This window comes from Canis lupus, chromosome 6 (genome assembly GCF_048164855.1).
Source record: "Canis lupus baileyi chromosome 6, mCanLup2.hap1, whole genome shotgun sequence".
Lineage (NCBI taxonomy): Eukaryota > Metazoa > Chordata > Mammalia > Carnivora > Canidae > Canis > Canis lupus.
Genome location: NC_132843.1, coordinates 57,894,823 through 57,921,574, shown reverse-complemented (window position 1 = coordinate 57,921,574; position 26,752 = coordinate 57,894,823). Strand labels below are relative to the sequence as shown.

The 26,752-nt window shown below is 35.4% G+C and overlaps 1 protein-coding gene and 1 non-coding gene across 10 annotated transcripts in view; both read left to right on the top strand.

The window, feature by feature from the left end:
- Positions 1-26,752, top strand: part of COP1 (COP1 E3 ubiquitin ligase) — a 242,753-nt gene that overhangs the window by 199,851 nt on the left and 16,150 nt on the right. The window lies entirely within an intron of this gene.
- On the top strand, positions 18,754-18,891 carry LOC140636129 (small Cajal body-specific RNA 3). Its single transcript, XR_012033449.1, has one exon.

Here is a 26,752-nt window from a genome sequence, read left to right as displayed (position 1 = left end):
TCACAAGTCATAGTCCTATGCCCTTTCTTATTGTTTTTCACTAACCAGTCAGATCTCTGATTCACATGATAATCCTTGATGTTTGTACTAATGGTAGACTATAATGGTTCTTTTTTTAAAGATTTATTTATTTATTTTAGAGAAACAGCACAAGTGGGGAGAGGGGTAGAGGCAGAGGGGGGTAGGGGGAATCAAACTCCCTGCTGAGCACAGAGCCCCACGCAGGACTTAGATACCATGACCCATGAGATCAAGACCTGAGCTGAAACCAAGAGTTGGGTACTTAATTGAGCCACCCAGGCTTCCTTCTAGTGATTCCAAAATCCAAAAGTCAACTAATAAGAGTGGATAATTGTTGTAGAGGCTTACTATGGGTATTTATATTTATCTCTCTCTTTTTTTTAAGATTTTATTTATTCATGAGATACACAGAGAGAGAGGCAAAGACATAGGCAGAGGGAGAAGCAGGCTCTCTGTGGAGAGCCTGATGCTGGACTCATCCCAGGACCCTAGGATCACAACCTGAGCCAAAGGCAGACACTCAACCACTGAGCTAACCCAAGCGCCCCTGTGTATTTATATTTAAAAGGAGGGTTTATGCCTCTCCCGATGAATAAGTTAGCCTTGCAGCTTCAAAATTCAATTAGGACTCTGTTTATGAGGGATATTTACATTTCCTCCGTTTTCTATTTTGTAAAGGTTTAAGACTTAACTTTTTACATTTCTCTGGATTTTTAAGATCTGACAATAGCCTTTTTTTTAAATTAATGGAAAGCATGAATTATTGATAGCAAAATAAATGTAGGATCCCTATAAGGGTCTTTATTGATAAGGGAAAGCCTGATAACCCTGTAGATTTTACACACTCCATCAGAGTCCTTGCCATCTTTAAGAATAGGCTTCAGTCTTTCTATATTGAAGAGGTAGAAATGAAGAAAGCCACCTAATTTTGACCAGAGTTGAAGTTGTGTTTTATACATTAGGGGCATCTTTTACTTATTTTTCCTTTTCCTTTTCCTTTTCCTTTTCCTTTTTATTCTCTGCATTCCAAATTATCATTTTGGGGATATGAAGCGGCGGGGGGAAATCACTTCTCAAGGATAATAACAGGATTTCTTTGGTTTTGGGCTTTTGATTTTTTGTTGGTATTTGTTTAAATCTCATATTAACTTTAAACTCCTCCATTTGATATAACTAATGGAGTGAAAGGGTTTTGGTTTTTGGTAATTTTGTTTAAAGGTGTAGTTTTTCTGTTGACTGAGATTAATCAAAAACATAAATTACTTTTAAGCTTGTATATGTCTTTTAGGTATAAGGACTTGCATTAACCTGTGTTATTAAGAGTGAAACTCTTGGCTCTCAATAGAAGTGAATAAACCCTTAGGAGGAGATTTCCTGGCCAGTTTAGGTGCTGTTTCTTATTTTGTGATAAGTGGCAATTACTTTTTAAAGTAAACATGAGGTTTTGGTTCTTTGCAGAACATTTGCATTTGAATTATTATGCAATTTTCTCTTGTGCTTGCTATAATGTACAAGTTGTATATCAAAAGATTTGAAACAAATCAAAGTAACCTCAAGCTTCCTTCTTAGTCTGTTGTAATACATAAAGTAATACCTGACTGATCCGAAACTTAACTTCAGCATTTGGACCCTCTAAATCCAGTTTTATTTTATTCAGACCAGTGACTTATTTTTATCCCTTCTTCATCTCTGTTTTCATGTGTTCTCTTTTTCTCCATTAATAAAAGAACTTTTAGAAAACAGTTAATAGGAAAAATTGCCCTGTAAGTGTAGCACCCAAACAGAACCGCAGTTAATGTTTGGATGTCCTTCCAGTCTTCAGCCTGCATTTCTTAAATAGTTGTATGTTATAGGTACATTTTGTATTTAGCTTTTTCACTAACTACATCCAAGCATTTCCTCTCCTTATATCATAGTGCTAGTGAAAGTCATTTATATTTATTATGAATTACCGTTTGTTATTATTAAACATTTAGGCTGCCTCTAAGTTTTTCATAGTCCTAAGTAATAATGTTTTGGGGCCTACTGTTTTTCTCCTTTTGTCTTGCAATATTATACTTGTAATACAAAATTCTGTAAATGGAGAAACTGGATCAGAAAGTTCAGATTATTTTTTAGCTTGGATATCTGTTATTATTTTGATTTCCAAAGACAGACCAGTTTTTACACTATGATTTCTCTTAAGCATACCAGCACTGATTGTCAGGGATGGGATGGGAAGGTGAAGGTAAGAGGCCATGAGGTGAGAAGAGGGAAATAGATGAGTTATATTTTCATGTAGCACATTCTTTGAAATCTGATTTTTAGGTATAAACCTTGGTTCTTTTGCTAGCTATGACAAACTTTGGAAAATGGCTTATCCTTTTTGAGTCTACTTCCTCATTTTTGAAGTGAGTTAATATGAATAATACCTCAAAATGTTGTTAGGAAGCAAATGACATTATGCATGGGAAACACTTATGCATGCTAAGTTTTCAAGAAATGGTAACTGCTACTAGTAATAAATTTATGTGTAAAAGTTGTAAAATGAACATGTCCGCATCTATCCTGTCCTTCTGTCTTGCTCAGTATTTTATGTAAGTTCTGCAAATCTATTCCAGATATTTTTCTAGGTAGAAGGAACAGCATGTATAAAAAAAGCTTAAGAATATGAAAGAACCCTGTATATTTGGAGCATGCTAGAATGTAACAGGACTAGTGTGAGATGAAATGGGAAATGGTAGATTAAGAAGAGTGATATATTTTTTAAGGATCATTCTAGACTATGTTAAGAACCTTGAACCTTATCAGTGCAACTATATAAAGGGCTTTAAGAAGAGTGATTGACTTCAACTTTTGATTTGTGGTTTTGGTTTAATTAACAACAAAAGATGTGGTAGGAAAGAAAACAAAAGCAGTAGGGGTAGGATTTTACTTTGGTCCAAGAATTTGGGAGATACATTTGAAGTTAAATTTGCAGGATCCCACTGTAGTCTTGTAAATTTGCATGAGTTAGCTCTATTAACATTAAAATTCTAACCAAAATAGAATGGATAGTAATTCTAACATTTCAGACTAGTACTTAGTTGATGTGATTAACTAGTTTTCCAGGACTGAATCCTTTTTTTAAAACCTTCTTGTTAAATCAAATATGTGGGGATCCCTGGGTGGCGCAGCGGTTTAGCGCCTGTCTTTGGCCCAGGGCGCGATCCTGGAGACCCGGGATCAAATCCCACATCAGGCTCCCGGTGCATGGAGCCTGCTTCTCCTTCTGCCTGTGTCTCTGCCTCTCTCTCTCTCTCTCTGTGTGTGTGTGACTATCATATATAAATAAAAATTAAAAAAAAAAAATCAAATATGTGTATTAGTTAGATTAGCAATTACTATAAGTTGCTTACTCTTAAGGGTCCTTTGGAGCTCTTTGTGTACTACAAAATTCTTAACTTGGAATTTATGGAACCTATCCCACAAGGTCTTTTAGGACATTCTTTGACACACTAAAAGCATATGAAAAAGTTTGTCATGTACATGTGATTATTTTACTAAAGAGTTTATTGCTTTTATTAGATTCCTAAAGGGTATCAAAATATTCATGAAAAATTGGTGCTACAAAATATAGTCTGGCAAGTTGACTTAATAGAATTATGAATTAAATTGTACTAGCAATATCAGTTACTAAAAATTATAAATGTTAATTTTCTGCTCTCACTTTGAATTTTATGTTAATTTTTATAAGCTTGGCAGATTTAAAAGAAAAGGTCATAGAATATGACTGTGGTCCTATAGAATATAGAAGTTCTTTATTTTAATCCCTTCATTTTTTTCCTCTACTTCTTCCAGTCTAGATTCATGTTCTCTATTATTTTAAGAATGAGAAACCTGGAACAAACCTCTTTGCTTTCTCGTCTTTTAAGAAAGGAAGCAACAGCAGATTTACTGCCTCAGAGGGCTGTTGTAAAATTCAAATGAGATTTTTTGTCTGTGCATAAGAATTTTAACCCACATCATAGGACATTCATATAAAGTACATCTGTCATACAAAGAACAGACCAGGGGCAGCCTAATGGCTTAGTGGTTTAGTGCTGCCTTCAGCCCAGGGTGTGATCCTGATCCTGGAGGCCCGGGATCGAGTCCCGTGTCAGGCTCCCTGCATGGGGCCTACTTCTCCCTCTGCCTGTGTCTCTGCCTCTCTCTTTCTGTTTCTAATAAATAAATAAAATCTTAAAAAAAAAAAAAGAATAGACCAATTGTATGAAGAATTCTACATTGATTTATTAATATATAGTTAAGAAAAAAAAAAAGCTTCACAGAACTAGAACAAATAATGTTAAAATTTGTATAAAGCCACAAAAGACCCCAAATAGCCAAAGCAATCTTGAGAAGGAAGAATGAACCTGGAGGTATCACCATCCCACATTTCAATGTAAAATATATAAAATAGTAATCAAAACAGTGTGGTACTAGCACAAAAATAGACACATGGATCAGTGAAACAGAATAGAAGGCCAAGAAATAAACCCACAATTGTATGGCCAATATAATCTATGACAAAGGAGGAAAAAAATATACAGTAGGTTTCTTCGACAAATGGTATTGGGAAAACTGGACAGCTGCATGCAAAAGAATGAAACCGGACCACTTTCTGACACCATATAAAATGTAAATGGATTAAAGACCTAAATGTGAGACCTGAAACCATAAAACTGCTAGAAGAAAACACAAGGAATAATTTCTTTGACATCAGCCACAGAAACATTTCTCTATGGCAAGGGAAACAGAAGCCAAAATAAGGGATGCCTGGGTAGCTCAGCATTTGAGTGTCTGCCTTTCACTCAGTGTGATCCCGAAGTCCGGGATTGAGTCCTGCATCAAGTTTCCTGCAGGGAGCCTGCTTCTCCCTCTGGTTATGTCTCTGCCTTTCTCTGTCTCTCATGAGTAAATAAATAAATCTTATAAAAGAAAAAAAAGAAAACAACTATCAGGACTAAAAAGCTTTTGTACAGCAAAGGAAACCATCAACAAAGCGGCAGCGCAACCTACTGAATGGGGGAAGGCTTTTGCAAATGATATATCTGATAAGGGGTTAATAGCCAAAATATGTAAAGAACTTCTACAACTCAACACCCCAAAAATAAAATAATCTGATTTTAAAATGGACAACGGACCTTAATAGACATTTTTACAAAGAAGAGATACAAATAGTCAATAGACACATGAAGAGATGCTCAACATCACTCATCACGGAATTCCAAAACAAAACTACAATGAATTATCACCTTAACACCTGTCAGAAAGAATAGCTAGAATCAAAGACAAGAAATAATAAGTGTTGGTGAGGATGTGGAGAAAAAGGAACCTTTGTACACTGTTGGTAGGATTGCAAATTGGTGCAGCCACTGTGCAAAAGAGTATGGAGGTTTCTCAAAAAATTGAAAATAGAATTACCATACAATTCCAGTAAATACTAGAGTATTTACCCAAAGAAAACAACATTAATTCAGAAAGATTCATGCACTCATGTTTCTACTGCAGCATTATTTATAATAGGCAAGATATGGAAACAACGCAAGTATCCATCAATAGATGAATGGGTAAAGAAAATGTAGTATTTATACACAATGAAATATTATTCAGCCATAAGAAAGAATGAGATCTTGCCATTTGCAGCAACATGGATGGACCTAGAGGGTAAGTAGAATAAGTCAGAGAGACAAATACTATGACTCTACTTGTGGAATTTAAGAAATATAAAACAAGCAAAGAACAAAAGAAACAAACAGACTCTTAAATACAGAGAACAGCCTGGTAATTACTAGAGGTGAAGTGGGTGGGCAGGTAGGTGAAATTAATAAAGGGATTAAAGAGTACACATACTGTAATAAGTACTAAGTAATGTATAGAATTGTTGAATCATTGTATCATACATCTGAAACTAATATAGCACAGTATATTAACTATACTTCAGTTTAAACATTAAAAAAATTTAAAAATCTCATGATTTTCTATTTTAACAAAATACATATAGAAATAATTCCATAAAAAATAATCTGCACATAATCTCACATGTAAAGATCAAGGACAGGTCAATAAGATTAAAAAAGCACCTTTTCGCCATCAAGAATATTAAATCTGTTTATGAAAAGAAGTTTCAATTGGGCTTCTGTATCTCAGCCAGCTTATTATTTTATGGGGTATGCCAAAAGTTATTAATATAACTTTGAATAAATATAAAACATGTTTTAATATAAGCTTTATAGGAAGAATTGTTTAGAGTAAAATATTCCTACTTTGAAATAAAAGGACTGCATCCATAATTTGTGTATTCTTTCTCATAGTTTGTTGATAATTAGTATGCCTGGTGGTCGGTCCTGAAAGTATTTATAGGGAATATCAAAGAAGAATGAGAAATAGAATTTTCATGTTATATGTAGGTTGAAAATAACAAAAAAGGTTGTTGAATTATTTAGTTGTAAATTTTCTTATAAATTTAATTATAATTTTCTATATTTCTGTTTTTATAAATGAAAATTTTATTATAGTGTAAACAATTGTCTTTTCTGCATTATCACCTAGGTGTTTAAACAGAAGATTTTAATTGGGGAACTTAGTAAAAGTCAGTTGTTAACAAAATACACTAACTCTACATTTTGCATGAGCAGTTACATGTTAATTTCAGTTCAGTTGTTTTTTGTTTCAGTGTGCAAGATTCAGTTTCCATTCCTCTCCAAACAGTAGGAAAATATAATTTCATTTTACTGTTTGTTAATTGGGTGTTTTTACCTCCTAGTGAAAGCCTATGTATAAAAAATTACCCTTTTAAAATTTGGAAGACATGTTTATTATGTACACTGTAAGTTAATGACCAGTATATTCTCTTAGATCTAGTATTTCTTCCTCATTTATTGTAAAGTGATTCAAGTGTAGTATCTCAGATAATAAGAACATGATTTTTTTTCTCATTTGTGTAAGTTTACTTCAGTTCTGAACTGAGACCTATAGATTTTTCCCATCAAAGAGGTATGTCTTGAAAAGATTATTCCACCTGATGGGGAATTCAAGGCATTAAGTTTTGTGTTTGTATTCTTTTTAAGTATTGTGGGTGGCAAATTTAATTGAGTGAATTGATTATAATTTGAATTTGAGGTCCTGGAAGTAAGTGGTTATTATATTAATTTGCCTACTAGTTCTTTTTCCCCACTTTATCACTGTTCAAAATATATGTGATATTTTGGTTGAAGTTTTATCTCAAACAACAATCTACTTTGTAAAATAAATGACTCACCAGTATAAATTTAAACTCGTATTTTTAGGGAAGTAGAACTGTTTTGTTTTTTCCCCTCTAAACATGCATGTATTTATATATACATATAGGTACATATTCATAATTTTTTCAAAAAACATATCCATTTGTTGAAAGGAGTAGTATTCACCAATGCCAAAGCACATAATATCTTATCACCTAACTTTATTTCCTCTTTCATTCTCTCTTTGAAAGTATTTTGAAATATTCTGGAGCATCAGCATGTCGGTTAAAAGAGTAACAGGTAATTGCTATACACTCTAGCTTTATTGTGACTTCCAGAGAAAAATCAATGGTCAGCAGCAGTACAGAAGGAAGTTTTAATGGTCATTAGCCTAGCATTTGAAATAAAATGTTAATGAACAAAGGGTATATAACAAACCTTTCTTAGCACTTTGCCACCTATTTCCACTATTTCTGAAAAAGTACATCCAAAAGGAACCTGTACTTAATACTTAAATTCCTTTAATTTTTATTCAGGTCACAATATTTTAAAATTTCCCTTGATATTTTCTATTTGGCCTCAAGTTATGTGGAATGTATTGTTTAATATCCAAATTTGAGGATTTTTCGGTTACCTTTATTGGTTTCTTTTTTTTTTTTTTTTTTTAAGATTTTATGAGAGACACAGGGAAAATCAGGCTCTCGACAGGGAACCCTATGTGAGACTTAATCCCATGAACTTGGGATCACACCTTGGGTGTAAGGCAGATGCTCAATCACTGAGCCACCCAGGTGTCCCTCTTACTGGTTTCTAGTTTAATTTTGTTGTGGTCTGAAGAATGCCTGACTTATACTTTGGGGGGGGGAGGATTAAAATTAGTTTCTTGGTTTCAAATATGTTCCATGTGCATTTGACAAGAATCTGTATTCTGTTTTGTTAGGTAGACTCTTCTATAAATGTTAATTAGGTCAACTTAGTTGATGGTGTTTTGCAGTTTTTGTATAATCTTACTAATTTCCTGTCTAGTTGTTCTGTCAGTTATACAGAGTGGGGATTTTTGAAATCTCCAGGTATAAGTTGTTCAGTTTTCCATTTCTCTTTTCAATTCTGTCAGATTTTGATTTATGTAATTTTGTGTGATGTTTCATATATAATTATTATAGTTCCCTGATGTGTATTGGCTCTTTTGTCATTATGAAATGTTCCTTTTTGCCTGTTGTCATATTTTTGGTCATGAGATATATTTTGTCTGATATTAATATAGCCATTCTAGCTTTCTATTGGTTAACAGCTTTTTTGGTGTATTATCTTAGTCTTTTCAATTTCAATGTATTTGTATCTTTGAATGTAAGGTGTATTTCATAGGTGGCATATAGTTGAATGTCCTTTTGTTATTCAGTCTTACAACCTCTGCCTTTTGATTGTTTAAATTATTTTTAAAGCAAATATTAAACTGGCTTGGCTTATATATGCCATTTTGCTATTTGCTTTCTATCTGTGCTTTTTTTTCTCTGTTCATATTTTAGTGCTATGTGGTATGCTTTTCAATGTGCCTTTTTCATTTCAGTGTTGAAGTTGTAATTTTTACTATTTTTTATTTTCTTTCCTTAGTTGCTCTAGGAATTACAGTATGCATCTCAGTTTATCATAGATTAATGATAATTAATATAATCCCAATAAAATATAAAAACTCTCATCCAATAAAGATACCTTCCCTTCTGCTTTTGTGCTGAGTGTCCTATATATGACATCTATTGAAAACCATTATTGATTTTCTCCCTTCCTCAATCACTTATTGAGAGAGGAGTATTGAGGTCTTAAATGTGATTGTGAATTTTGTTTTCTCCTTTTAGATCTATCAGTGCTGCAAAAGTATGTCAATGTAGCATTGTTAGGTGCATACATTTAGGATTGTTATGTCTTTCTGGGGAAATAACCCATAAGGTAATGTCTCTCTTTATCCTTGAAAATATTCCTTTTCTTGAAGTTTGCTTTCTGTGAAATTAATGTAGCTATCAACTTTCTTTTCATTAGTATTTGCATGATATGTCTTTCTCTTTCCTTTTACTTTGAATCTACTTATGTATTTATCTTTAAAGTGGATTTGATTCAGTTGACATATAGTTGGGTCTTGCTCTTTTTTTACTTATTCAGTCTCTGCCTTTTAACTGGTGTATGATTATTGATAATGTTTGGATTAAAATCTACCATTTTCCTACCTCCTAATGACTCCTTTTTATCACCTCTGTTGATACTTAAAAATTTGTTTTAGTGAGTGTCATGAAGTTTATAATATCTTTAAAAGTAATCTGTGTTTTCAAATAGTATTAATATTACTTCAAAGGTAGAGTAAGAACCTTTTCCACTGTATTTCCAATTCCTTTATATTATCATTTGTACTACTTTTGTCATGTATTTTACTTTCATATATGCTATCAACACAATACAGTGTTACTACTTTTTTTAATGTGACTACTTTTTTTTAGGTAGTTATCTTTTAGAGCAATTAAAAATAAGAAAAGTCATTTTACCTTCATTTATTCTATTTGCAATGCTCATAATTTATTTGTATAAATACAAGTTTCTTACCTGCGTCCTGTTCCTTCCGTATAAAGAAGTTCCTTTAATATTTGTTGTTGACGAAGTCTTCTGATAGTGAATTGCCCTGTTTTTGTCTAAGAGAATCTTTACCTATCCTTTAGTTTTGAAAGCTGTTTTTGTTAAATATTGAACTCTGCATTGACAGGGTTTGGTTTTTTTTTCTCCCTTTGAGCCCCCCCCCCCCCCCCTTTAAGCTCTTTAAAGATGTTTGCTCCATTTTCTTCCTGCTTCCATGGTTTCTCATAATAAGTCTGCTGTAATCCCTATCTTTGCTCCTTTGTAGATAATGTGTCCTGGTTTTTCCTCTGATTCCTTTCCAGATTTACTCTTTGTCTGTGATTTTCAGCAATTTCTTAATGATATGCTGAAATATGGGTTTTAAGGTACTTGTCTTGCTTGGTGTTCTCTGGACTTTTTGTATCTAGGCTTGGTTTCTGTCATTAACTTTAGAAAGTTTTAGGTCATTATTTTTTCAATGTTTTTTTCTGCCCCATTCTCTCTCACCTCTGATATTCTGCTTATTATGTATATATGTTCGTGCATTTGATACTGTCCCACAGCCCTTGGACTATCTATTTTATCCTGTTTTATTTACTTTTTTTTTTTTTCTTCCCACTTTCATTGTCCCTTGTGTTTTAGTTTGGGTAATTTCTGTTGTCCTATCTTCAGGTTCACTTATCTTTCCTTCAAAGTTGTCAAGTCTAGTGATCATGCCATTAAAGGCAATGTTCATTCTGTACTGTATTTTTGGTTTCTATCATTTCTTTTTTATTCCTTCGCATAGTTTAAATTTCTTTGCTGAAATTAAGTATCTGAGTTTATGCATTCTCTACCTTTTTTATCAGGCTCTTTAATATATTGATCATGGTTATTTCATTTCAGATAGTTACAACATCTGTGTCATACCTGAATCTAGTTCAATGATTAATATTTCCTCAGATTTTTTTTTTCCCTGAATGCCTTATAATTTTTGGTAAAAAGCCATGTGTATTGTATGGGACAATAGATACTGAGGGTATTTTTTGTTTTTGTTTTTGTTTTTCTGTGGATGAGCATGTTTTGATTCTGCCAACTTTCATTGTGGGGGTTGTGTTAATAATGTAGTCATGATTTAAGGTGTTTAAAAACACCTTGTTCTTGCTATGATTACGTAACCTCATTGCACCATATTCTAGTAATACTTTGTGTTTAGAGTCTTGGCTACTTTGCCAGAGGATTTTTCTAAATGTGTTTTCTGCTGGGTTTTTGGTCTGCCCTTTACACTGTTTCTTTCTTAGAGCAAATCTGTCTCTTGTAGCAATCCTTGCTATATTCCTTTATATATTATTTTTCCTTAGTGCTTGTTTATGTGTAGGGGTGGTTATGAGAAGAGAGTTTTGATTAATTGTCTGCCCAAGTCTGGTCCTGTGAACCTAGGTCCTGGGGATGTGAACTTCAGTTATTTCTGCCCATCTTCCAAATGAAATGCTGGGCCTAGCATATGTTCTGGCCCCAACCGCAGAGTAAACATTTTGTTTCCTGTTCCTTTCCCTCAACTACAGTCAGTTCTGCCACTGCTCTCAGACTATAACCTCCTCCACCTCCCACCCCCAGCCCTTTTCTCTACAGACTAATCCTTTTGTTCTTTAGAGGATGGAGTAGGTGTGCATCTACATGGTTTTAGAAAATGGTTGCTGTTCTCTTCTCCAGCTGATACCATATGAGAAGTTTTATGAAGATTCTCTTCAGTCTTCCCTGGTGGGGATCATGGAAGAAAAGTTTGAAAGACTATGCTTCTCCTCCATCCCTAGTGTTTATAGTTGTGGGAGCCTCACATTCATTCCATGCTGTCTACCTTGTATCATTTCATTAAACATTAACTTAAAATTCCTACTGATTTACCCAGCTATTTCCATTTCAGGTAAGCAAATACTCTGGCATTCTCTCTCCTGCACATACCAGTTTTTTCTGGTTTTAGATTGTTTTGGCCTGTGGACTCAGTTGTTTAACAGGTTCAAGAAATGTCATTAATTAACAGTTCAGCTTTTTGTCTTGTAATCAGAGGGGTATTGCTCTTTCCAGCTTTCTCCATCTCTAAGCTGAGCTCTCTAGTTTTTAGTACTTGTATTACTTTTACAGATATCAGAGATTTTTTTTTTAATTTCAGAACTTTTTTTTTTTTTTAAGATTTTGCTTATTTATTCATGAGAGACACAGAGAGAGAGAGAGAGAGAGAGAGAGAGGCAGAGACACAGGCAGAGAGGGAGAAGCAGGTTCCACACAGGGAGCCCTACGTGGGACTCTATCCTAGGTCTCCAGGATCATGCCCTGGGCCAAAGGCGGCACTAAACCACAGAGCCACCCAGGCTGCCTGATATCAGAGATTTTTAAACAGTCACTTTTAATTATCTTAGACTCACTTCCTGCTATTTAAATTTGTGTATTGTCAGCATATTTCATAACTGTATTAATAGTAATAGAGTTTTTATTTCTTAAAACATTTTTTTTTAATATATTTTTATTCATTACTGAGAGAGAGAGGCAGAGACACAGGTAGAGAGAGAAGCAGGCTCCATGCAGTGAGCCTGATGTGGGACTCAATCCCGGGTCTCCAGGATCAGGCCCTGGGCTGAAGGCGGCGCTAAACTGCTGAGCCACCAGGGCTGCCCTTCTTAAAACATTTTAGAGATAATTACCTTTTGTGAAATATGGTTTATAACATATGTTCATTTGTAACCTAACCCTCCCCTGCTGTATGACATGTAATCATTTAGTTTAGTGACAAAAGCAATCTCAATTACAAAAGGCAATTTGGTATTGAATTGGTAGTAGCAATTAAATTCTCTATTTTAAATATGTTTGCTAATAAGTCTCAAGACCTGTTTAGCCAGTGACAAGAATTTTTGAAGTGTGAGGAAAATAGATATAACATCTTAACCCATTAGGATTTTTAATTATTTAGTCTCAAATAAGGAAAGTCTATAAAGTTTGCCAGAATTTTTGTATGTAAATGATAGGTGTGAAGATGTATTTATGCCAATTTGGTATTCTATTATGAACCAAGGAGATTTCTATAGAAATTCAGACAATGTAGACTATTGCTACAATTTACTACAACATGGAAAATACTGGATTAATTTTTAAAATTTTATTAAATACAATCCTTCAGTATTTTTTTTTATTATTATTCATTAGTGACGTAGAGAAAGGCAGAGACATAGGCAGAGGGAGAAGCAGGCTCCCTAAAGGGAACCTGATGCGGGACTTAATCCCAGGACCCTGGGATCACTACCTGAGCTGGAGGCAGATGCTCAACCATTGAGCCACCCAGGTGCCCCCATCTTTGTTTTTGTTTTTTTTTTTTAAGATTTTATTTATTTGAGAGAAAGAAAGAAGGAACGTGTGTGCACACGTGCACAAGAGAGGGGAGAGGCAGAAGGAGAAGCAGACTCCCTGCTGAGCAGGGAGCCTGATGTGGGGCTTAATCTGGGACTCCAGGATCATGACCTGAGCCAAAGGCAGATGCTTAACCAACTGAGCTACCCAGGCACCCCTATTCTTTGTCATTCTATAAATTTAAAATCAAATCTATACAAATGCAAAGTTTTGACCATTATGGAAAATCTTAGAAATGTAAAAACAAGTTTGGTGTGTGTCTAAGCACAGATATGATCTCATTATCCTATTAATCTTGAATCCAGTGCCGCCCCGGTGGCGCAGTGGTTTGGCGCCGCCTGCAGCCTAGGGCGTGATCCTGGAGACCCTGGATCAAGTCCCGCATCGGGCTCTCTGCATGGAGCCTGCTTCTCCCTCTGCCTGTGTCTCTGCCTCTCTCTCTCTGTGTCTCTATGAATAAATAAATAAAATCTTTAAAAAAAAAAATCTTGAATCCATCCTCTATTTTGTCCCCTTTCACTCTGCCACTTACCCCTACTAATTCAGGCTTTCATCATCCCCTGCCATCACCTAGTAGTCTCAGGCTAATTTACCTGTGCTGTTTAAAATGCCTGGTGGTTACAGAATAAAATCTAGGCTTTTTACATGACATTTAACACTTACTTCTTCAGCACAATCACCTGCCACTTGCATAGGCACATTTTTCTCTCCAGCAACACTGAACTGATCAAATACCCTCAGATACCTTATTAATAATTTGTTTACCCTGTGTATTTTTTCTTGCTGCTCACTGTGCCCAGATGCTCTTTTCTGTTCTTCTGTTTGTTACGTATTATATCATTAGACAGGAAGTTCATTGCTGAGTTTTGCAGCCACAGAAGAAGCAGAGTCTTCATTGGATAGATGACTACTACCATTAGATCCTTATCTTTTGCCCAATGTAGAAATGAATTCTATCACATTTCTAATAGGATATCCTTCAAATTTTTTGAATACTTCTGGTGACAAGGAGCTCCTGCTTCACAAGGAAGTCCACTATATTTTTCTGTAACTCTAAGTCTTAGAAATTGTTCTATCAGAATAGCTCTTAGTTATTCCCATTACTTCATAAACAATAAATACTGAAAAATGTGTAACGTTTAAGAACTTGTAACTCTGCATGCAGTAAAAGTCAACATCTGATTTTTCATTGTGTTATCCCACTCTTTACCTCAGTCTTACTCGAATCCTTTGCAACTATAATACCACTTGAAAATAGAGGTGAAGAGGTCAGAACTTCATTCTGTGAAGTTGTGCTAATATCATGTATTTTCCTTTGTTATGGACTAATTTAAAATACGGAAATAGAGTGAAAGAAAAGAGAATAGGACATTTACTTGCTAGTACATGTAAAACCACACTAGCATAGGTAACAGCCTACTTCTCAATTTCCCATTTTATTTTAATTATTTTAAATTCTCATATATTTCCATTTGTGAGGTTAAATTTTCTACTAAATTTTTGTGAACCACTTCTGTATTTCAAATTCCAGTACAGAATGTAATAGCTTTTTTAAGTAAATAAACTTATATAGACTATGTAAAAGTATTAAAATTAGCTTTACATATATAATCATTTTCATTTAATTTAAAAGCCCCATTAGGTTAAACACTCTTATCCTGTTCATCTTGATCTTGGCCTTGCATTGGATCAGGTAAATAGGCATCCAGTAATATATTTTTTTTTAATTAACAAGGAAATCTTTCCACTTTACTCTCACCTACCCCTTGACCAATAGCAGAAAAATGCAGACTTCTCCTTTCTTTGAACTCAACATTTATAGATAGTCTCCAGTATCTGTACTGGTCTTTTTTCAAAGTATGGTCTTACTGATTATCTACTTCAGAATGATTGATTTCCTGGGTTTTGTATTAAAAATGCAAGTTTCTAAACCTCAGACTTATTAAGTTAAAGTTTCAAAGAGTGTGAGACCCAGGAACTTCCATGTTGTTGTTGTTGTTTCTTTATGGAATGCATAATTCTCTTTCTTTTTATTAAATATCCTAAAATTACATGGGAAAACAAAGATTCCATTCCCAACACATCCAGTGTTGATCCCACCGTGGAAATCTGTAGAGATCCAATAATGTATCCATCTGCTAAGGGGGAAAACCAGTGTTTCTAGCAGTGTCCACACAGATCTGTTTCACAGGAGTAATTAGATATTATCATCTCAAACCCCTTCCAAGAGCCACATTAGGAAGTTGGTCACTTTAGAAGATGTTGGAAAGACCCAACTCCAGGGGGAACGTTGAATAATAGCCTGGGATTTTTTCTGATCTCCTCAGTAGCACAAATAAGAGGTAGAGCATTCTTGTAGTGCTTGTAGTAAGTCAGGGTCTTAAACCTGGAGTCAAAGATCTGTCTCCCAAAGAGTAGCATGTCCTGGTTTTTAATCAGCCAAATTTGACTAAACATTTTCCAATTTACTATAAAAGATACAACTCAGGGAATGCCAAATGGAAAAGATGCATAGGAAAAGCTACTGGCGGTGGTCGTGGTGGCAGCAGCGGAGAATAGAACTTTCATGCCTATTCTGGACAAGCTATCTTCCTATCACTTGGATGTGTTCACCAACTTGGAAGCTTCAGAATCTTTATTTTTAACACACTGCTCATGGATTCATAAGTGACAAAATACTATAAAGTATCAATTGTTGAGCTTTTTTCTCTTTATATATTTGCTTTAAAAGTATTTACTGAATTAACAAATTTCATTTAAATTTTCAGAAACTCTAAATGGCCACAAAAATAAGTGAGGTCAACTTAAAGATATCTATCTATCTATTTCAGAGGGAAAGAGTGAGTTGTGGGGGAGGGGCGTAGAGAGAGAGAAAGAATCTCCAGCAGACTCTGTGACTAGTGCAGAGCCAGACACTGGTTTCAATCTCAAGACCCTGAGATCATGACCTGAGCCTAAATCAAGAATCTGATGCTTAACTGACTGAGCCACCCAGACGCCCTGCTATGAGGTCATTTTAAATCACTCATTGAGCTCAGGAATTTATTCTATAAAACCAAAAGAAATTTATTATGAAATGCTATTCCTTTGATTTTTCCTTCCAACTTTGACCTATTAACATCCTTATTTCCTCCTGGCTATATCTTCTCCCAAGTCATTTTATTCTAAAAATTTCTGTATTGCCTTGTTCTTCCTTTCCCACTTATATAAATTATCCTCTCATCCTTGCCCAGCTCAATCTCTACTTTTTTGTTGCTCTGTTAACCATCTCCTTCCTCTCCTTGTTTTCTGGTGTTTAACAGCTACTGATGCACCTATAGAATGTACTTTACGAGCTGCCATTCAAGTATATTCTTCTCTAATTTTTGTACTTCATTTAGTGTTGGCCCTGTGTTATTCCTTGTTTCTACTTTGAAAGCAAAAAAAAAAAAAAACAAAAACTAAAAAAAACTAAAAAAAAAAAAAAAAAAAACCAGTAGCTGTCATAATAAGATCTTAGTTTTCTAGGAAAGAGTTAAGATAAAATTTAAAAATACTTAACCTCTAGGTAGCCTACTTTATGTTATTTTGTTGTTTATTTTATTTATTTTTAAAGATTTTTATTTATTTGACAGCGAGAGAGAAAATGCACAAGCAGGGAGGTATGGCAGGCTGAGGAAGAGGGAGAAGCAGGCTCTGCAGGGAGCCTGATGCAGGACTCAATTCCAGGACCCTGGGATCATGACCTGAGCCAGTCAGGCACCCTCTACTTTATGTTTTTAATCAATTTTATAAGATCATGAATATGGTGACTCTGATATACTAGGATAGTCATACTTCAGACAACTGCCTTTTTATTTTTTTAATATTTTATTTATTTGTTTATTTGGGAGAGTGTGAGCAAGCACACCAGTTGGGGGGAGGAGCCGAGTGAGAGGTAGAAGCAGACTCCCCACTGAGCAAGGAGCCCAAGGTGGGACTCAACCCCAGAACCCTGAGATCATGACCTGAACCAAAGGCAGATGCTTAACCAACTGTCCCATCCTGGTGCCCCCAGCTGCCCTGTAAAGAAATTTAGGTTGGAGCACCTGAGTGGCACATTTGGTTAAGTGTCTGACTCTTGGTTTTGGTTCAGGTCCTGATTTCAGGTCATGAGGTTGAGCCCTACATCAAGCTCCAAGGCCTGCATGGCGTCTATGTATGTTTTTCTCTCCCTTTCCCTCTGCCCCTCCTCCCTGCTCTCTCACTCTCTCTCTCAAATTAATAAATCTTATTTTTTTTTAATTTAGGTTATAGTATTTTATTAAGAATAATTGCCACTGGGACACCTGGGTGACTCAGTGGTTGAACATCTGCCTTCAGCTCAGGGCGTGGTCCTGGGGTGTCCAGTCTTGCATCAGGCTCCTTGCAAGGAGCCTGCTTCTCCCTCTGTCTATGGCTCTGCCACTTTCTCTGCGTCTCTTATGAATAAATAAATGAAATCCTTTTTTTAAAGAAAGAATTGCCACTTATTTGGTGCTTATTATATGCCAGTTCCTTTTTGGTTAAATACTTTACTATGTTTTCTTTGAGTCTTCATAAAAATTCTGTGAAGTACCTAAAATTACTGGCCTTATAGTTGAAAAAATTGAGTCTCCAAGAAGATGAAGCCAATACTATGACAAAACCAAAATGCAGTCCAGGTCCCCATGTCTTAAATGCATTGCTCTTTCTCCTGTGTTAGATGGTATCCTTAAGTAGTACAAATCTTTTGAAACAGTTTTTGCCAGAGTTTTCTGGAGGAATTGTGCAAATAGAACCCTTAGAAATGCACAGTTCTGTGGTCAGAGGCCCTCCACAGTATTGATCAGCAGTATGGAGTAATTGTTTTCTGTCAGATATACATGATTGCAAGCACATTGTTTTCACACTTTATTCAGGAGAGCATCCAGAGTTCATAGGTATTGGTATGTGAGGGAAGTTGTGGCTGTTGAAAGATAATATTTGAGTTGTTATGTGGCAAGGAAAATTAAGTTGATTAGGGCTGGGTAAGGAGAAGAGTTTGGAAAGCACTGAAAATGAAGGAAAGGTGGTGGATGTATGTGATTTTTTTGTATATGTATCTCAGTCTTCCTTCTCTTGTATATGTTCTTGACAACCTTTATTCCTAAAGATCACTTTGATTTTATTTTATTTTATTTTTTTTTTAATATTTATTTATTTATGATAGTCACACACACACAGAGAGAGAGGCAGAGACACAGGCAGAGGGAGAAGCAGGCTCCATGCACCGGGAGCCCGATGTGGGATTCGATCCCGGGTCTCCAGGATCGCGCCCTGGGCCAAAGGCAGGCGCCAAACCGCTGCGCCACCCAGGGATCCCTCACTTTGATTTTATATGCTGTTTGTTTTTTTAATGGTTTGTTTTATAATATCTCTCTGAATCCTGTTTTTTTTCCCTTATAGTTTATTTGAATGCATTAATATGTATTTAAATGAGAACCTCTTACAGGTGGGACGTTGGTATAGAAAAGACTGGATAACTAAAGGTTTCGTAATAATGAAACACACAAATAATGGAACCTGTAACCAACCATGTGGACAAATGGAAAAACTGCCTTTTGTCTACAAATTGCAGTGATCCTACATAAACTGGAGGTCTCTGTCTGGCTTAGGACAGCTGGCTAAGTCTGATCGTTCCCCTCCATACAACCTTAAAACCAACATTCCAAGTGCAGCTTTCTGTGCTGTTTTGTTTACTCTTTCAGCCAATTAAGTGTACTGGGTTTTTAATAGACAACCAAGTAAGGTTACTTCTGCATCCATCTTAACTGGTTTTTAAATATTTTATGGTTTTAAGATTAGATATTGTTTGTTGAATTCAGGAACCTACAGCCAGGAAGTGGAATGAATTTAGAAATACTATTTTTCCTGAGAGATCACATTGACTAACTCATCAGGGCTATCAGTAGAGGTCTGTAGATATGAGGAAGCTAATCAGAGGTAGCTTCCATGAAGTTTTTCTCATTAGGAATTGATTTGTCATTAAGAAAGCAATTTTTCCAAACACAGTTTATGTAAACTTTTAAGTCTGTAACAAATTTTAGGAATGCTTATTACCAGGGCAAAGCTAGCTACTAAGTATTAACTTATTAGTACTAAACTTGCAATCTTAGGTTTTCTTAGTGTGTGTGTTCTGTGAGCAGGGGAGAGGGGGCTGAGGGTCCAGGTGAGGGGGGGGAGCTGTCAGCAGGGGAAGGAGCTGTAGTAGCATTTGCTAATGCATAGCACCAGGGTGCTTGTAAGCAAACCACAAGGGGTTTATTTATAACTCATTGGGTGGGGATCTATCCTTGTTTGTGATTCTCAAATCCCCATATACTTCTTACTCTGGGCAGTTACTGGATCAGACAGATATTGAATAAGTAGCCTTATTTTTCTAAACTGTTTAGAAGTCATTAGTCTACTCTTATCTTCGTTTTGATGAATCATTTTAAGAGTTTGTACTCGTATTATTTTTTAAAAAAGATTTTATTGAGAGAATGAGTGTGTGTGTACAAGTAGGGAGAGGGGCAGAGAGAAGGACAAACAGACTTCCTGAGTGGGGAGCCTGATGTAGGGTTCCATCCCAGGACCCTGAGGTCATGACCTGAGCCAAAGGCCACCCAGGTGCCTCTCACTTATATTATTTGTGCTCTACTTCTTTACACAAGAAATTAAAATCTTGGGCATCTGGGTGGCTTCAGTCAGGCATCTGTCTGCCTTTGACTTGGGTTGTGATCCTGGAATGCTTGGATCTAGTCCTGTGTCAGGCTCCCTTGCTCAGTGGGGAGTCTGCTTTTCTGCCCCTCCCCTAGCCTGTGCTCGCTCTCTCATAAATAAATAAATAAATAAATAAATAAATAAATAAATAAATAAATAAAATATTTTTAAGAAATCCAAATCTAGATTCAAGACCCTTCACTAAAATGACCTCTGACGGGATCCCCTGGGTGGCTCAGTGGTTTGGCGCCTAACTTTGGCCCAAGGCATGATCCTGGCATCGAGTCCCACATTGGCTCCCTGCATGGAGCCTGCTTCTCCCTCTGCCTCGGTCTCTGCCTCTCTCTCTCTCTCTGTCTTATGAATAAATAAATAAAATCTTTAAAAATAAATAAATAAAATGACCTCTGACTAAAAATCATGAACATAAATATTAGTGAGGTCTAATTCAAAAGGGAAGAGAATGTCTTATGACTGAATCTATCTCAAGATATGTTTACAAATATATTTGAGAGGTGTCCCCACCAACTCTATCATTCTTACGATGTTTTAACCAAGGCCAAGAATTGGAGTACTTAACCTTGTGTTCTTAAATCCTTTGCAATGTGTCCATTGTTTTTAATCTGCTTACTACCGTGTTCTTCCATTTCATCTTCCATGAAGATGTTATGTTATGTTGTTACGTATGTGCCCTCACCCTTTTGCTGCCAGATCATATATGCCCCTTAAACTATCTCCTTCTACCGACTCCAGTAAATCTGTAGGTGACAGCTGGCTTCTACTCAAATCAGATATATGATAGAGGAATTGAGTGATCCTCATATATATATATAACAAATCAAAGCTGACATAGTAATTAGAGATGGTTTTAGTTGAATGTGAAGACAAGTATTTTGTACATTGCACTCCGCACCATCAATTATACGTCTTCTTTGCTATTTGAGGTCTTGAGGAAGCTCAGAATTTGATCCTCACAATATGAATTTTAAATCCTATTGTAAGATGTAATATTTGTGTCTTTACTTTATACTTAAAGATTAAATAGAATTATAACCTACATTTATAGCCAGGGATGTGCTAAAATCAGGGACAATCAGGTAAGTAATGGTATAGCTATATTAGTTTTTTTCTGATAGGTCAGTGTCATTAAATAGTTTTAATATCCACCCCTGAGAACAGTTTCTGTTATGTTTACTCTAAATGTAAACACAACTTCCTTTGGATACCAAATATAAGAAGGTCTTAACAGGAAAAAAATAAGTTTGAGACAGGGAGGAGGGATGACAGTCTGGTGATTCTGGTGGAGGTGAGTCTCCAGTGTCTTCCTGGGTATGTATATGTGTATGTGTTTCTGTCTACACACATACATTTCTAAATTGACACTTACACATGATTTTTGACTACTTTGAAGTCTTAAGTTGTTGCTGTATTGTTAGCCTTTCAAAATGGTAAAACATCTTAGAAGAACTCCTACAAAGAAATCGTAGATCAATCTGTATACATGTATAGGGTCATTTTCCCAAAGAGAGGAGCAGTTTATAACCGTATCATTTTTAATCAATGTAAATTTTCATGTAGGAAAAAAATTTTTTTTCATGTAGAGACTGATCCAGTAGTAAAATTTAGTGGGCTGGTATTTGGTGTTTATTTTTTTGTCTTTAAAGATTTTATTTATTCATTAGAGACACACAGAGAGGCAGTGACATAAGCAGAGGGAGAAGCAGGCTCCATGCAGGGAGCCCAATAGTGGACTCAATCCCAGTACCCTGAGGATCATGCCCTGAACTGAAGGCAAACATTTAACCGCCAAGCCACCCAGGCGTCCCTAATATTTGATGTTTATAGTCATGATCACATTAAGTGCTTTTACCTTTAGATAAAATTTGAATTTTATATGCATTTATGTCTTCTATCTGATTAGTACTGTTTTTTCTTAAATCTAGTTATAGATACAGGAAATATCCAGCACTGAGAGCATCATAAGTTTACCATTAAAAAAAAATCTGGTCCACTTTGTCTTAGATTGATTATAGAAATATCTTCATTATAGGATGTTTCCATAGTTCATTCAGAAAAATTTTATTTTAAAAAGCTTAAAAATTTTGAATATGAAAATATAAGCCACCAAATCTAGAAGTCCTTTTAATTGGCAGAGTAATATTTTCCTCTTATTAGATAAGTTAGTTATAAGAACATGTATTTGAATGAAAAAAAATGCAGTATGATGTGATAAAGATAATATACTTTATTAAAATAATTACCTATTTTATTAATCGTGGATTATATCATTCTGTTCTTAATAATCTTTATACTTTAGGCTTAGATAGGAGCCCAGTACCATCTTCAGCAAGGACAACAGTGCAGAGGAAAGAGAGGATTTGGATTTAACTGAATGATCTTGAGAGGATTTCCTTGTGATAAGGAAACTCCAGAATCTCCCAGATCTTGAATTGGGATTGGCATGGAAGAGTATAGTACTGGCACGGCCTTATATACTGATTATAGAACACTCGCTTCCACTTTAGTTCTGGGGCAAGCCCTTTTCTCCAGTGATATTACTTGAAATCATACTTCTAGGGAGATCCATAAAAGACCAAATTCCATGAAGAGAAAGAACTCTGCGTATATGAAGTTTGAAATGTAACATCCATTATAATATATAACAGCTGAGGCTTTCCCTTAGATACCGAATGTTCACCTAAGACCCCTTTCTCCTTTCATACTGATTGTATAAATTTGGGTTGAGGCCATGCGTGTGATAAGCTTATTAAATCAGTATGCTACAAACCAGCAATTGGTGTATCGTATCAGTCTTCATACATTGATTCACAGCTTTGCTATTCTATAACTGTGTATATGTATATGTTTCTTCTTTGTAAATTGAGGATGAAAATAATATTTTCCTCAATAAGACTGCTATGTGGAGACTAAGTGAAATAATTCATATAAACTTAGCACAGTAAGTGGCCTGTAGTGTTTAACAATTGGTTATGTAATAATGATAAAAGGTTGGTTTTTTAAGGTAGTAAAATGAGACAATAAAAAGAGAATCTTAGTTTGTAAGATCACAGAATTCATTTATTGTCTGTCTTACAAACTCAATTGAAACAAGTAATTCAGCCTTAGATCCTCTATAATAGAAGGCAGGGAGGGGTAACTGTAACATTTCAGTTTAAAGAGCAGGACCTCTTATTGATAGATTAATAGATTATAGGTTTGTGCTCATTTTTTTTCCTAGACTTATTTACATATATATTTATGAAGTCAGTTCAGAAAAACCACATGCTAAAAGGAAGGTCAGAAACAAAAAAGAAACTGTCAGGCTTACAAATGGCATTTATTTAAAAATCTTTGAAGATCCTTTTGTAATGTTTGATTATCTTTGATTTGATTATCTTTGGGTCTCACATGCTGTCCATGTACAGCATAGATTTATGGCTGTATAAATGTGTGTGTAAATGAACACACACTAGTGGAGGATTCTCCTGATTACTCATATTCAGATAAAAGTGAAATGCATGTAACTCTGAGATGCAAAAACAATTATGAACTTGATAAAAGAGAAGGTGGTTTTATTAAAGAGTGGTTTTAATAAAATAATGATTCTGTATGTCAGGAAAGCCACTCTAGCGCAAGAAAATGAAGCATTTGTGCTAGCACAAATGCTAGCACTTTGTGTATTTTGTCTTTTTTGTATTTAAGTTAGAGGGTACCATGGGAAAGTTTATGAAGGTTTTGGGATGATTTGAAGAAAATAAAAAGGATTGAAGAAACTGGATAACTGAACACCATCACTTAACAAGAGCATTGATAGAAGAAAAACTTAAAAATCTCTGCATGTTGTATTTGCATGTCAACTCAAGGGAGAGGAAGAGGATGTTCATAAAGCAACTCTAGATCATGCATGAACAGAAAAACTGAAAGGGCAAATTCAATTTAAAGTGTTTGGTTGCTACAGGATCCTGAGTGAAAATCAGATTTGACAGTGTACAGAGTCCATGAACTCATATATGAAGAGAAGCCATTTCAGTTTTCCAGATACTTTTTAATATATCACTACTCTTCCATCCCACACCAAAGAGAAAAAATGAGGCAAAAGCCCCTATTATATGTTTATAATTTTGGTATGAAAAGAGCTTAAAGTATATATGATCTTTTATTTGAAGTGACACTGCAGTCCTCACTCCAAATTAACACTCTTTTCTGGCAATGAGAAGAAAAGCTATCTGTTCATTAAAAAAAGAGAATGCCAAATTAGGCAAAAAATTCTATGGAGAGAAAATTAAGGAATTTAACAGATTCAATATAGACTGAAACCTGGTTGGTTAACCTCAAAATTTTATATACTTCTTTGTTTATGTTTATTTAAGGAAGATCTTAAATTCAGGCATCTTCCTCATGTTCTGTGTCCTCTAGGGAGAGGAGAGTACAACAGATACTCTGTTGTACATAGTGTTTTACCTGTTTCATCATATTGAGTATTTGTCTGAAGGATTTAAATGGATGTACAGTTTTAACTTAGCAGACACTTTAAGAAGAAAATGCAGTGCTTGTAGGACAAACTGTTGAGGACAGACCACTTACATTAAGTTTTACTAGCTGTCCCCACTGCGGCTCTTGGATTTCAGGTAATAGCGTTCTATCACCTGAAAGGAGGACTGTCTCAAAGATGGTATGTCTTAGCTTTGTTTTTCTCCCAGTAAAATCTTCAAAGTACTTGCCTTCCTTAGTTTTACAACACAGACTGTAAAGTTGCTTTGGGGGAGAAAATGTTTCAGAATTTTTTGAGATCCTTATTAGGCAAGGTCGTGCTTTTAAACATCCATGGGGTAGGGGGAGGCATGCACTGTTTATAACTTTTGTCTTAGGGTGGTGTTCTGATTAAGAGTCCTGGAGTCAGGTTGCCAGATTGGCTTCCTATTGCCACTTAATACTAGCTCTGAGGCTTTGGGCAAGTTAATAACCTTTGTATACCTCTGTTTTCTATGAAATCAGAATAATAGGATCTTCTACTTAATATTGTGGAACAAAACTAGAAAATATATGGGAACTATTGAGATACAGAAAATATATGGAAAGTATTGAGATAGTGAAAAACTCCAGGTTAATGACCAATAAATAATAAATGTTGCTGTCATCATTTTCAACACTTTCTACATTAACCCATATAACTGGACAACTTGTACCTGTTCTAATTCATTAGGTTTTAATTTTGCAATATATAAAGTACATTTCTAAATATATAAAACATGTTTAGATGATTTACAACCCAATAGAATTATTTATAAACAACTGTGGTATAAGCCTGAAGGAAAGAAATCCTTATAAGAGAATTACCACTGGAAGTATTGACCCTAGATGAGGAGAGATTACTTTTAATTGGTAGAATTATGGAGGACTTTATGTAGATATTGGCTCTTGTGCTGGACTTCATAAAGGCATACAGGGTTTCAGAAGGTCTAAGACAGAGATAAAGCACATGCCTGGTCAGAAGATTATAGACCAGCATCTTTTTAGTATCAGCCAGGCATTACATACTAAGTGCTATCTTAATTCAAAGTCATCACCACAAATCTTTTAAGGTATATACTTTTGAGCTTTGTTTACAAGTGAAATTAAGGCTCAGAGAATTTAACTGAATTACTAAAGATAACACAACTAAATAAGGAGTAGTAGAGTTAGCATTTGAATCCAGCTCTGCCTGGCTCCAAAACCAACACTTTTCTTGCTGCACTGTCTTCAGCCTGGAGAACAGTGTGAATAAAGCTATAGATGAGAGAAACTGCAATCAGTGTTTAAGAAACTTCTAGTAGAATAGTCTAAAGGAAAAAGGTGAGGTAGAATCCTGTTGGGAAATGAGAGAAGTTCCAGATTACATAGTTTTGAATGCCATACTGAAAAAAGAAGTATGAGCTTTCTTATGTAGGCATCAGTAAGCTCCGAAAGCCCACTGTTCAGGAAGATGAAACTATCACATGAGAATATTTTCATAGCAATGTGTGGAGTGCATTATACTGAGAGAAGATTGGATATGGTCTAGTTAGGTAGGTTATTAAATAATCAGTACTTTTTTTCTGTATTCAGTTTCCTTTTGAAAGTGTTAAAGTTAGGGGAACCTTGGGTGGTTCAGCGGTTTAGCACCTGCCTTTGGCCTAGGACGTGATCCTGGGGTCCCAGGATCGAGTCCCGAGTCTGGCTTCCGGGATGGAACCTGCTTCTCCCTCTGCCTGTATCTCTGCCCCTTTCTCTCTCTATGTCTATCATGAATAAATAAATAAAATCTTTAAAAAAAAATGTTAAAGTTAGACTCACAAATTACAAACCTGTTTATTTAGAAGTCTTTCACTATATTGGGGTGCCTGGGTGGCACAGTTAAGTGTCCAATTCTTGGTTTCAGCTCAGGTCATGCTCGCAGTCAGGGTCATGAAATAGAGCCCCATATTGATATGGCTCCATGCTCATCCAGGAGTCTGCTTGAGATTCTCTCTCTCCATCTCCATGTACCCCCTATCACCCTCTCTCTCTCTCTCTTTCTCTCTCTCTATCAAAGAAAATCCTCCTCATCATTATAAAAGTGTTTCAGTATATTCACTTAAAAAAAAAAAAGTTTAAAGGATGCTTACCTGGCTCAGTCAGTAGAGCATGCAGCTTTTGATCTTGGGGCCATGGGTTCAAGCCTTATGTTGGACTTGGAGCCTACTTTTAAAAAAAAACAACTTTTGAAATATGTTTGAGGATAGGTAGTGTCTCCCACCTGCATCCTTTTTTTCTCTGCTTTTTGTAAGAATTTCCCTTATTTAACTTAATAGATG